The sequence below is a fragment of the Adiantum capillus-veneris genome, chromosome 9 (genome assembly GCF_014529385.1).
Source record: "Adiantum capillus-veneris isolate H3 chromosome 9, ASM1452938v2, whole genome shotgun sequence".
Classification (NCBI taxonomy): Eukaryota; Viridiplantae; Streptophyta; class Polypodiopsida; order Polypodiales; family Pteridaceae; genus Adiantum; species Adiantum capillus-veneris.
The window spans coordinates 158,430,727-158,445,050 of NC_140939.1; the positions used below are offsets into that span (position 1 = coordinate 158,430,727).

Here is a 14,324-nt window from a genome sequence, read left to right on the forward strand (position 1 = left end):
GTTCACTGCAAACTATTTACATCAAAATGTTCAAAATTAATTCACCTTCTAGCTTTCAAGGCTTTGCAATAAACTTCCAAATCTTTAAATCTTTAAATTCTTTCACTTGTCATTTTAAGTGCAACTCAAATAGTTCAACACTGTATGAATTGAGTAGTACTAGGCTCAATTAAAAGCTTGCACAAAATGCTATGCTTGTACATTAACCCTTGATAGAAAGCTCTCAATTAAATATACGCAAGACAATAGTTAAGATAAAGTAAACAAAATGCTTAAATTAAGAGCTATGCTATTGGAAATATGCACACTCATCAGTTTATTATGTTCGATCTCATGTAATAGTCGGAGGGATACTAATTGTGTAAGTCAAGTCAGGTGCTACACTACCCTTGTGTGTGTTCAAAGAAGACTTAGACCCCATTGGTCCCATGGACCCTGTGTTTGGGAATTGTTGGTGCCCAAATGAATCTTCCACTGTGGTTCTTATTGGACTTACATACCTAGTTTTTGGTCTTGTTTGGGTAGTCGTGGGTTTAACTTCCTTGTAATTTACATAGTATTGGTGGAGTGGTACACCAAAATATGTATATCTCCCTAGCTCCTTACGGTCCATAGGAGAGTATTTTGGCCATGCTTATCCATTATGACCACCTGGATACTTCTCTCCTCTATGTATGTAAAAACATATAGTCTCTTGCGGTCAGCCAGCTCCTCTATGTGGGGTTCATCACATCTATAATAGAGTGTCTGTTCTCCATTATTGAATTTATATAGCCCCACGAAAGTTTTTTCTATGTTAAGTCGCTCTGTCTCATTAGTGTGCCTGAGCACATCATTTTTCTTGTCCATCTTGGATGATTCATCTACCAACTCTTCCTCTACCGTTGTCTTTGGTGCCAGCCAATCCCCATTTGTCCACAATAAAGGGGTTGTGATCAACAACTAGGTGCATCATTCCCTCGCGATCAAAGTATATGTCTCCATTATAGTCCACATCTACAAGGTCCTTGAACTCACTTGGCTTGTTTTCCGACTTAACACAATAGCGTTCCATTCCATCCTTATACATTTTGGCTTTAAGCTTATTCTTAATTGAAGTTTTAGATACAATAATTTTACATCAAATGTAGGTTGTGAAGGACCTTCCCCCATGGAAGTTCCTTCCTTAGGGTTCACCTTGTTTAATTCCTCAATCATTATGGTTTATGATCTTTCTCATGAGGTATCAGAGAAACTTTCCTCTATAATGGCTTCTAGAGGATGCAATGGCTTTTGATTCACACTACCTTCAGTTGAGTGGTTCACTTGGTCTATGAAGTTGGTGCAGCCAAAGTCTGTCGATCCTGGTAGAGGGCACATGCAGTGATGTGTATGCTTACAGATGCATAGCAGAGAGCTAGAGCAGATGGGAAGAGCCTGAGCATGCAAGTGACAGTGGAGATGTATTCTTTATGTGGTTTTCTAGGCCAAAAATGCTCTAGATAGGGCCTGACAGGGTGGCAGATGAAGGGTGATTAAAGTACTTATTTTTGGTCTAGATATGTAGAGCTTGAAGTAATGAAGGAAAAGGTCTAGATGGCTCGTCAAACGCAGCTATATTGTGCAAGATATGGGGCTTTGAAGTTGGAGGTGGTTGCAGATCTGATACAGATAGGCCATGATGCCTGGTGGTACAAGCTAGCTTGGAGCTATGGGCATGCAGTGATTGATTTATCGTCCATCTGAGTCCTGGAGGCCAAGATACGGCCAGTCAAAGTTTTGTCGGGAGCTAGGTTTGAGCCGGGTTGTCCACCTGGGGAGATGTGCCATATGATAATTTTGGAGCCCCGCCAGGAATTGTATGTGTTCTATGCAGCAAGTGAAGGCTATAGGAAGTTACAATGTCTCAAACGGGGTCCGGAGCAAGAAGTTATTGAAAGATAAAATTGGTACCAGGTGCTTGCGAGAAGCTAACAAATAAATGTTGCCGGTTTTGGGAAAGGTGTGATGCGGGGGGAAAAACAAAAGCTCCTCAACTAGAGTTTGACATGATAGAACCAAATGAAATACCACCAATCATGGTGTATTTCTCAAATTGTGGATGAAAAGTGGACCTTTTTTTGAAGATTGTTCAAAGCATGGAGCAAATTGGAAATGCGAATCTTGATGTAAGTGCATCCAACTCGTCACTTTTAATGCAATCAGATGATTTTGCATTACCGTTAGAAGTACCAGTTAAAGCACTGCAAGTTCAAAATCAGCATAAAGATGTGCGGTCAGCTGAAAAGCTTAAAATGGATTCTTTGAACAACAAATTCCTACTTGAATTTGGTGAAGGTGTCCAGATATCACAGAATGTTGAAAAGACTGTTGCCACAAGTTTCCAAGCATTCACGAGTCTAAGGGACACATCAATTAGAATGTTGTTAGCATTGTATGGCACCTATAATTTATATGCACACTATGTAGAACAAAAAGGACAACTGTACAAAAAGGATCAACCAGTGTTTGAACGTCCCACATACCAGCTCATAGAAGTGCGTCAAGTGATAGATCAAAAAGGATGGTTCATGTCAGAGGAAAGAATCTATTATAGCCCATCTTCTCTAGAGCTGAAGGATATTACCCAAGTGAACCCAGAAATTTGTTCAGAGAGAAACTCTCCTCCATCAAAAATCAAGCTTTGACATTGTAACCAAACGAGCATATACTTTGACCAAAGTAGTCGTAGATATAGACGAGAGTCTAAGATCTATGATGCCTTGGGTTCTAAAACCACAGAAGCTCATATCATAGGAGACCCATGGGATAGACAGTATCAGGGAAAAGATAATGTTATCTACAACTTAACTTGGGGAATAATTTGTCATGTTTCATGAAGATACATAAGAAACTATCCAAAAGGCTTACAGATGCCAAACATCAACATTGCTACCCAAAGTATGCCTTCACAGTCCCAAAAGGTGAGACTAAACTAGAGTCAAATAGTTTTGAACTCTCATAATGAAGCAGGCTACCTATAGAAAGGGTGGAGCTGTAAATTCATCAAAATCAGCTCTTGTACCAAGAACCCCAATGTCAGTTAGAAGCCCTAGAGCCTCTATCTAGCAGACCCCTTCAAAGCAAAAACCATTTAAAGATCATATGGTTGTTGGAAGTTTCCAATTGATCCAGATTCCATCACAGTCTATAGATAGATACCTCTATGAAGGTCATCAATTACAAAAGCTTCAGTTGATCTCCACAAGTCAGAGTCAAAAGCAAACAAATCCATTAGTGTTCAAATAGTTACGTGTGACCAAGTCACATATGCATATCTAGATGCACATGGTAACGAATATAAGGAATTTCATGACCTTGTACAAACCCATACGGATGGCCCGACTGAAGTCAAAGACTATCTGAATATGATGCAAAGCCTCAAGCTGCCAGAATAGGTGAAAAAACAATCAAAATCCATGAAAGATAAAGTTCAGAAGGATACACAAAGTTCACCACCACAATCTCCTCCGAAGATTAAGATTCTACCAGACAGTACAATGGATCTTCTAAGATCAAAGGTTACTCAAATGCAGGATGACAATTCTCAACAATTGCAATCAAAAGGTGCAATATTACAGCCAATGGAGTCAACATCAATTGAAGCAGGTGGTCAAAGAAAAGAAAATGTAGATAAAGCCCAACCAAAGGACACAACCACAACAAAGTTAGTCATTTCATAAAGAAATCTTGAGAAAATCAAGTGCAACATTACTAGTGAATACGAAGAAAAGTTGTCAAGTAAAGTAAAGCTAGATTTTCAACTAGACAAGAACCTAATGTCTTTTCACACTTGGAAAAGATGTGGCCAACCACAACTGGAAGATGCTCCTAAATGAGTTTTACCAAACACCGAGCAAAGTTTTCCGAGCAACCTATAGTCCGAGCGAGTCTCTTCATTGGTGAGCCTCCTATATAATACCATTATGCTTTTACGCTTCCCATCAGTCTATATGAACATTTTGTTGGTAAGGTCACACAAGGCCTCCCTCTAAGTCCCATCCATTGCAAAATTTGTAGTTCATGATGGCTTACCTTTGGAAGACTGTGAGCTACAATTAGTCCTACACATCGTTAACAAAAATTGGAGATGTAGTGTATTTCTAACGAGCTAAACTTAAGAAATCCAAAGGCTAGATTTGGGCTTTCAATTAAGAAAACATGTAAATTTTACAAGTGTTACTGTAAAAGTCAGGTAATGCTTCAAATTTAACCTTAAATTGGGAGGATTTCAAACATTATTTATAAAAGCTAGTGGTGTAATTTATTTTCAATGGCCTAAATTGAGAAATCTTGGCTAGACTTGAGCTTAGCCTTGAGAAAAGTGCTTAAAATTTACGAGTTGTAGTGTAAAAACGGGAAAATGCTTCAAATTTTAACTTAAAACTTGGAGATTTTCAAGTGTGCATTTTCTATATCAATGGGGAACGTACCTTCTTTTGACCCTACAATTTTGAAGTATGCCCTTTTTCACATTGGTTGATTTTTTCTTTTGGGAAAATTATAGAACTTCCACAATGAAAACTATCTTTAGGAGCATGCATCGGCTTCAACATGACTCGAGAAAAGCTAGGTTCAGTTTATCCAAAGACTCCTCCAGCGTGCTTTGAGAGGGGGGGGGCTCTAAAAAATAAGGGAGAAGGTTAGTGAAACCTTCTCAAATTTTTTCCCAAAAGGCTTTAAGCGTGTTCACTTCAGCTACAAAAGAAAAAGAATAAGTTTTATTTACCTTGAGCACACTTCTATATATATAAGGAGTGCAGGACTCAGTGAGACTCCATATTCAAACGTTTTTTCAAAGTAATTATCCAGTGGCAAGAGGCTAGACAAATTAGAATTCTTTAGAATTCTTCAATCTAGATAACATACACTCTGTGTGTGTGTGTGTGTGTGTGTGTGTGTGTGTGTGTGTGTGTGTGTGTGTGTGTGTGTGTGTGTGTGTGTGTTTTCTCATGTGCCTTGAGAGGCGGTCACAAGATGCGGCCGCAACAAATTTGCACACTAGCAAGTTATGGTAGAACGTGAGCCGATGTCCCCCTCACAAAAAAAAACAACTCTTACAAGTTCCATCCTCAAGTTTAAATAAACCTGCTTATGTCAAATTGTGTGGCTTTACTTCTATTGGTTTTCGTCCTCAAATATTAAATCAAATAGGTTCTTTTATTCTTTTATGCTAGGCGTATTGAGTTACTACCGTCCTTACGTGAACAAGAGCTCAAACCTTTAATCAAACAGGTTCTTTGATTCTTTTATGCTAGGTGTATTGAGTTACTATCATTCTTATGTGAAAAGGAGCTCAAACCTTTATTCAAATAGGTTCTTTTATTCTTTATGCTAGGCATATTGAGTTACTACCACCCTTGTGTGAACAGAAGGGTGGAATGTGTGCTCGAGAAAAGTGTGCCTCAGCTTAACCATAAAATAGAGAAGGAGAAAATCCACTTGAAAAGTTTAAGAAAATGTAGTTAAGCTGAAAAAAATGTAGGTTGAATTTTCTCAATGGATTTACTCGAACACTGGTGGAATGCAAGGATAGGGAACGTTGTCTAAAATAGAATCTCCTTGCACTCAAAGTTGGCGGCCTCCACATGCGTTGCCAACTTCCAAGCACACCCGTGTTGCAACTCATCTTCCCCAACGATTTGTATTTGGTAGCATTTCTGTCGCAACACATGGTTGCCATCTAAACTGCCTTCCAGGGTGTACGTCGACGCGTGGAGAGAGAGAGAGAGAGAGAGAGAGAGAGAGAGAGAGAGAGAGAGAGACGCTCTCATGGTGGTTTGTATTCGGCAACATTTTTTCCGCAACACCTGACTGCCATTTTAACTGCACCATCTAAAGTATCTTCAAGGATGCACGCCGGCACACAATGGTAGAGAGAGAAAAAATGGAGGAGGCGGCATTGAGCAAGCAGAAGAAGAAGAAATAGAGCAAGGGAAAGCAAAAGGAGAAGGTCCACAATATTGTGGTTTTGTTTGATGAGGTTACTTATGATGAGCTTATTTCTGAGGTTCCAAAGTATAAACTTATTAGCCCATCCATCCTGTCAGATCGACTAAGGATGAATGGTGGGTCACTTTCTCGCAAAGCTATTAGGGACTTAACACTAGTTTGGTACCAAAACAGGACACTTTAAATGTCCTTTTTTAACAAATTTAAATTAAATGCTACTTGCATTAGATGGTTTATTTAAGAGAACCCTCTTGATATGCTTCAATATGTTAGCTAGAGGGTCTTTTAAAAATATAACCTTGCCTTTTAGAATCTATCATGATCAAGAACTATACTCATCAAGTTGACGCTTGTAAGACTGCGATTGATGCTTTGAAGGAATCGCCTTCATAAGCTCAAGAAAAAATGAAGCAACCTTGTACAGAAAATTTCAGGTGACTCTTCCATAATTTTCCTATAGATAATTGAAAGTTTAATGTGCAAAAAAATTGACTTTGGAGTACATAAAATATTGGAAAGTTCCATGTGTTTGATATGGTCATTTCATGCATATCGTTGTATACAAAGAAAAATATGTTTCTGATGTATTTGTGAGCTATAGAAAGTGATACATTGCTTGCCCTTTCCATTGAGCACTCAAGGTGGCAAGTAGAAGGGCTTTGGAATGCAACAATTATTGGATCATTTTAAATATTCAAAACTACATAAGAGAAAACTTTCATATTTTCATTCTTGAGACATAAGCATTCAAAACCTCAAATACTATCAAACTTTCCATGTAGATCAACTAAAGGTATCAAAGTACATGGTACATACACAATTCGGGTACCTAAAACGTTGGTTTCAATGTTATTATGGAGAACTCAAGATTTTCAAGAGTTTTTGCACGATAAAGAATTCAAGATAGAGTTCAATCAACGAGATTTAATTGAGTTAGGGAGCCCAAAAAATACGTAGTTTCTTGGTTTAAACATATGAAGTCATTTGTAGTTGTCAAATTGTACTAGAATAGTATCAATTTCATGAGGGGACCTTTGGAAGACCAAAATTATGCTCTTATTTAGTACATGCTCAAGTAATAAATTATGTCTATAGCTTGCATGTGACTAGAAAACTTATCTTTGAAGTGAATTCCATTGTTTTGTAACACTAAGTGCTAACAGTTGGCTTTTATAAACATAAAAAATGCCATCTCTACAAAAAGATATAATCATTTTATGATTTTTTTGGCAAAACACCTTAAAATTTCAATAAAATTTATGTCTTAGAACTTACCAGAATTCTCTCCATATAGATTATATTTTGATAGGGAGAAAAATCTAGTGTTTTCTTTCCCTCATAAAAAATCTATGGTAGAAGCAAGGTGTTAAAAACTTTTTTCTAGCTTGACAAATAAATTGCCAAAACTTGGTAGAAAAACAGGACACTTTAGTGTCTCAGGACACTTTAGTGTCTCAGGACACTTAAGTGTCCAATTACAGAACTAGTGTTAATGGCCATAGGCACCATATTAAGGCTTGTAGTTGCTCATCAGTGTTCAAGAAAAATTATTTTTCCAAACATACAAAATTCATTTCCTTGAATTTGCCAAGAGGAATTTTTAGCAAATAAGGTTATCTTTCTGGGTTTTTGCACTATTTTTCTCTATTTTGGGGCAGAATTCTCCTTTTCCTCTTGCTCTCAACCGGCATTTTTGAAATTGAAAACGACACGATATTATGCTGAGACACATTTTTTCAAAACATTGCTGCTCATAAAAATCAACAAATTTTTTACTAGTTCCTCTATGGAGATTCTAACTTTGTCAGTTTTGAGAGGCAAAGGTTCCTGGCAGAAATTTTCTTCGAATTTTGAATGGAGATGTTTTTGCCTAAAAAGAGAGAGAAGAAGAAGAAGAAGAGAATATTAACTTCGTAGGAAACTATCCAAGAGACCTTAAATATATATTCGACAAGGAGAGTTGAACTCAAGACCTGTTATTCAAGTGGGAAATGGCATAACCAATCTACCACACTTGGGTGATTGAAAAGCTATACCATTTTCCTCTTTTTATTAGGGCACACACACCCACAGCCACCCCCTGAAAAGAAGAGAATTTTAATGTCATAGAAATTATCCCAAGAGACCTTAAAGGTCTATCCGACGAGGAGAGTTGAACATGCCCTTGAACTGCTATAAAGTGAGAGAGAGAGAGAGAGAGAGAGAGAGAGAGAGAGAGAGAGAGAGAGAGAGAGAGAGAGAGAGAGAGAGAGAGAGAGAGAGAGAGAGAAAGAACCTTCCTTGAACCAATGCTAAAAAAAACCTAGGTTTAACGTAATCCCACCTATAAATTTTAAAATATACCTAGGTTTAACGTAATCCCACCTAGGTTTAACGTAAGCCCTTTGCTGCTCTTCCTACGCAATGAATGCCTTATAGTGCCCCCCCATAGACCCGCCAGAAGCGATTCTAGAGGAGTTAAAGCATCACTTACCCATAGGTTGGTTTTGCAGCTCCATGAAAGAAGCCATCTCCTGAGGCGCCTCTAGGCTAGGGACCCTCCACAGTAGATAATCGCTAGATACATAGCAAGCCGGTTTCTTTTTGGTGGCATTTTTATCATAAAATGGTTTTATTCAACCCCTTATGATAGCACTCATAAGAGTCATCAAGCATGTAGAGAGTGATGGTTAGCGTCATTGTTGATCCGCCATGGAGTTCATTGTTTTTGGACATGAATGTGTTGAAACTTGAAGCCTATGTAGCTAGTTCATGAACCCATTTGTGTTTGCTGTATGGGATTTTATGTTTTGGACACCCATGGATGCTTAATTGTTCTTGTGCAACAGATATAGAGTAGTAACAAGTGCATACTAGAGGTGCAGTTGGAGCTATGTTGGTATATGACATCACTAAAAGGCAAACATTTGACCATATTGTTCGATGGCTAGAAGAGCTTAGGAGTCATGCTGGCAATAACATTGTGATTATGCTCATTTGTAACAAGACTGATCTAAGCACCCTTAGGGTAGTTACATCAGAGGATGCAAAGGAGTTTGCTGAGAAAGAAGGTTTGTTTTTTCTTGAGACAGCAGCTCTGGAAGCTACTAATGTGGAAAGTGCATTCTTGATGGTGCTTTCAAAGATCTATAGGATAGTCAGTAAAAAGTCTTTCATTGCGAATGAATAACATGGCAATGGCAAGGCGTCTTTCTTAACAGGTACCAAGATTTTCCTTCCAACCGAGGGCCGGAAAGTTCAAGTTGCGAAGAAGGGTTGCTATGGGACAGTGTGGGTGATTGTTGAGGCAAACAATCGTTGTGTGCTACAGCTATATCTCTGTACATTTGCTGCCATTTTGAAAGGTTTTGCAGAGCAAAGCCCCTTGTTTATATTGATTATGTCAACATAATCATGGAAAAAAATTTAAAAGAGGTTTGTTGACATTCAAAGTCAAGGTATACCTCACTACTGTATCTAATTTAGTTCTAGCTTTATACAATCTACAAGGGTGGATGCATGAATAGGTGGACCAAAAACCTTGTCCCGGACAGAGGTTTTATAACCGGTACATAAAACCATCTCTATTAGTTCAATTCAATATATTCTTTTGAATAGATTTTTAATTAAATATAGAATTTCCACAGGTTTTTGTTAAATATAGAAGACGGCTCTGTACCTCTTAACTATGCACGTCAACCAGCTCTTTACACCATTACTATTTCCACGTCTCTTTTTCAAATATAGAAGACGGCTCTGTAGCTCTTAACTATGCACGTCAGCCAACTCTTTGTCTTCCCGCTCTCTCGTTTTCCTGTCTCTCTCTAACTCTCTGTGTAGGAGCACATATTGTTGTTTTACTTTGTAGGCCTATCACACATCTATTGCTGTCATATACTTCTCTTGCTCTCTGTAGGCCTATCACCTCGCTCAATCTCTCCCTCTCTAGCATGGAGCAAGAATCTCACATTGTATGTGACTACTCTCAGCCTCACTGTGAACTCTGTGCTAGGTATGTTGTTGATGTGGTCAAGGAATATCATGCTAGGAGAAAGAGGGAGCAGCGTGCTAAGAACAAGCTTGAGCAGGTAGCACGTGAGGAAGATAATGATCAAAATGGTGCTGATGATGCAAAGCGTCAAAGACTTTGCAATGACCTTGTTATGCTCTTCAATCGGCGTACAAAGGCCCTCGATGTTGCATCACGCTCAGATATTTTGTGCAAGTTTGTCAATCATCCTTCTCTTGGCGACCTTGAAATGCCCAGGGCACAAACAACCTTCGTTGAAGCCATACGCAACACAATAGATGCAATCAAATTACCCAAGAGCGGACAGGAGCTCTTTCTTAAAAGGTTCATCACCACAATGCTTATGAATGTTGAGTGTACATCTACCTCAAAAGTGAATGTTTCAGCTACATCTAAGTTGCTAAATTTTCACAAGAGGAACTTCATAGCTACAAAAAATCGGTTGAGGGCAGCAGGTGATGGCAATTTGCCAATCTCTTTGTGTGATCGACAGCCCATGGATAGTGGCTTCATAACACCTAATGAGAAAGAGTTGATCTTCTCTTTTTGGATGTCTAACACTCGTGTTTCACCCAATAAGAAGGATGTGTGCAGAAAGCGTATTGGAAGAAATTCATATGTCAAACATCCTATGCATCTTCTTGAACAATCTCAGGTAATAACTTGCTTCACTATATCCATTTTTGTTTTCTAATATTTGCATTCATGACCTATATTCTCTATAAATGGGTTGATAAGAGTAGATATGAAATCGGATATGAAGGAAGTTATAAATGGAAATAAGGGGAATCTGTATTTGGTCCTAGACTAAGAGTAGATAAATATTGGATGTGAAGGAGAATATAAATGGAAACATAGATTTTATCATACGCGTATGTTTGTTGAAACATACGTTTGCAGACGCATACTTTCACACGCATATGATATGTATAAACTGGTTAGGTAAAAAACTGGTTTACATAACCAGTAAAAATCTTCTAACACCTATTTCTCACTGGTATACATAGTGGTTAAGTGTTCACATGTACTCATCAAGTGTTCACATGTAATGTTTGTCATGTCAGATAGGTAAAAAACATATCTGTTTGAAAGGAAAATACTGGTTTACATATCCAATAATTTTTTTTGTACACTTATTTCTCACTGGTATACATCGTGATTAAGTCCTCACATGTACTAGTTAGGTAAATAACATACCGATTTTAAATGAAAAGACTGGTTTACATTAGCAGTCAGAACATTTGAACTGGTTGACACTTATATACCACTGGTACATACCAAGGACATGTGTTCATTTTTTTTAACACATTTTTCTCACTGGTATACATCGTGGTTAAGTGATTACATGTACTGGCTAGTAAATAACATAGCTGTTTTAAATAAAAAGACTGGTTTACATCAACAATAAGAATATTTGAACAAGTTGACACTTATATACCACTGGTATGTACCAAGGACATGTGTTAATTTCTTTTAACATTAATTTCTCACTAGTATACATCGTGGTTAAGTGCTCACTTGTACTGGTTAGGTAAATAACATACCGGTTTTAAATGAAAAGACTGGTTTACATCGGCAGTGAGAACATTTGCACTGGTTGACACTTATATACCACTGGAACGTAACAAGGACATGTGTTCATTTTTTTAACCCTTATTTTTCACTGGTACACCTCATGGGTAAGTGCTCACATGTACTGGTTAGGTAAATAACATACCAGTTTTAAATGAAAAGACTGGGTTACATCAGCAGTAAGAACATTTGCACTGGTTGACACTTATATACCACTGGTACGTACCAATGACATGTGTTAATTTTCTTTAACACTTATTTCTCATAGATATACATCGTGGTTAAGTGCTCACATGTAATGATTAGGTAAATAACATACCGGTTTTAAATGAAAAGACTGGTTTACATCAGCAGTCAGAACATTTGAACTGGTTGACACTTATATACCACTGGTACGTACCAAGGACATGTGTTCATTTTTTTAACCCTTATTTTTCACTGGTACACATCATGGGTAAGTGCTCACATGTACTGGTTAGGTAAATAACATACCGGTTTTAAATGAAAAAACTGGTTTACATTAGCAGTAAGAACGTTTGAACTGGTTGACACTTATATACCACTGGTACGTACCAATGGCATGTGTTCATTCTTTTTAACACTTATTTATCACTGGTATACATCGTGGTTAAGTGCTCACTTGTACTCGTTAGGTAAATAACATACCGGTTGTAAATGAAAAGACTGGTTTACATCAGTAGTAAGAACGTTTTCACTGGTTAACACTTATATACCACTGGTACGTACCAAGGACATGTGTTCATATATACTGGTTTACCTAACCAATTAAGTGAAAAAACATAGTGGTTTAAAATAAAAATACTGGTTTATAGTAATGTAACAGTTTTCCTCAAAACCTACAGTTTTCTTCAATGTTCTTTAACCATATATGTCTTTCATTTTAGGTGGAGCTCTTTCACAACTTCAAAGAACAATACCCTGAAATTGTAATAAGGCAGTGGGCGTTTGAGTACATGAAGCCATATTTTGTGCGAAATTTGAGAGACCGATATACTTGCTGTTGCATTTCACATGTTCAAATGTCCTTCCTAAAGGATGCCATAAATCACATGCGAAGTTCTATATTCGGTCTGCATGGAAAAGCTTGCCATTGTCAATGCAACATATGCAAAGACAATGGTGGATGCAAGGCACCAAAAAACCCTATCAAGAGTGTAACAGCCTATACTCAATACCAATTGCAGCCAAACTACCCAAAGATAGACTGTGCTACAGATGTTGTGGCATTATTGAGACGGACCTTGTCAGATGGTGCTATAGCCACCTATGCATCCCAGGCTTGTTATGTAAGCAAGATTTTTTGGGTGATTGAATTGAGAGATGTCGAAAGGGGAAAAAATTGGGATGTGAAGGTTGTAAAAAATACCCGCTCAATGCACTCTGTTTCTGCATATTCAGAGCATGATACAACTGCTTTGAGAACACGTTCACTGTCTTGTTTCTGTAGTGCATGTAAACAGGAAAAGTGGAGGAGATGTGTGAGCAAGTCACACGTTCCTTTCTGGACATACCTTATTTTGGAGCCTACAGAAGAAGGGGAAGACGATGACGACGAAATAAATGAGGATGCAACATATGAAGGACACTATGAAACCCTTAGTCAAGCTCTTATTGTTGGTGATACTTTTGTTGTTCCCGCACCAAATGACAATGAAGAAAAAGTGGATTTCTATATAGTGAAATGCATTGCAGCTATTCAAGAGTTTCATTCAGACGCTGAAGATGACTAGGGCAATATCATTGGGCGAGGATCCTATGCTATCAAAGGGTTTTACTATCGTATGATAAATGAGTAGACCTACAAGCTTTTGGACAAAAAGCCAGAGGTGTTCATATATTCACATCTTGTTCGGGCAATGAAAATCCCCATGATACCCCATGCCAGCAACTCAATACTATATACAATATCACTTGATGTCAGTGAGTCTATCTACAATAGTATGCCTTTTGAGCTATAACCATCTTAAGAAATGCATAATGCATAATTTTGTGTATATCTGCCTATTACTATAAAATGAACTGTCTCCCTCTCTCTCTCTCTCTCTCTCTCTCTCTCTCTCTCTCTCTCTCTCTCTCTCTCTCTCTCTCTCTCTCTCTCTCTCTCTCTCTGTGTGTGTGTGTGTGTGTGTGTGTGTGTGTGTGTGTGTGTGTGTGTGTGTGTGTGTGTGTGTGTGTGTGTGTGTGTGTGTGTGTGTGTGTGTGTGTGTGTGTGTGTGTGTGTGTGTGTGTGTGTGTAGCGTCTCAGTATCATACCGGTCACTCCACAGTATCATACCAGTCCCTCTCCCTCTCTCTGTCAATGCTAAGTATCATACCGGTCACTCCTCAGTATCATACCGGTATCATATTAGTCACTTCACAGTATCATACCGATATCATACCAGTCACTTCTCAGTATAAGACTCTCTCTCTCTCTCTCTCTCTCTCTCTCTCTCTCTCTCTCTCTCTCTCTCTCTCTCTCTCTCTCTCTCTCTCTCTCTCTCTCTCTCACTTCTCAGTATCATACCAGTCATGCCCGGTATAATACCGTTATCAGACACTCTCTCTCACTCTCTCCTTTTATTTGCAATATACTTAATTCAAATATAGAATACAACGTATTTCCGTGCAACTTGCTTGTAAATGTATTATACATGAATTCTGTTACATTGATTGAGCCTTTTGGCTGAGTAATTCTCCATTTACATCCATCGACAAAAAAATACATCGACAAAAGTCTCCCACTTCACAGACTTTATGAAGCTTTCTTTTT

General features: G+C 38.1%; 1 pseudogene; it reads left to right on the forward strand.

The window, feature by feature from the left end:
* Positions 1-8,842: 8,842 nt before the first annotated feature.
* LOC147451457 (ras-related protein RABA4c pseudogene) lies at positions 8,843-9,476 on the forward strand (annotated as a pseudogene).
* Positions 9,477-14,324: the final 4,848 nt, after the last annotated feature.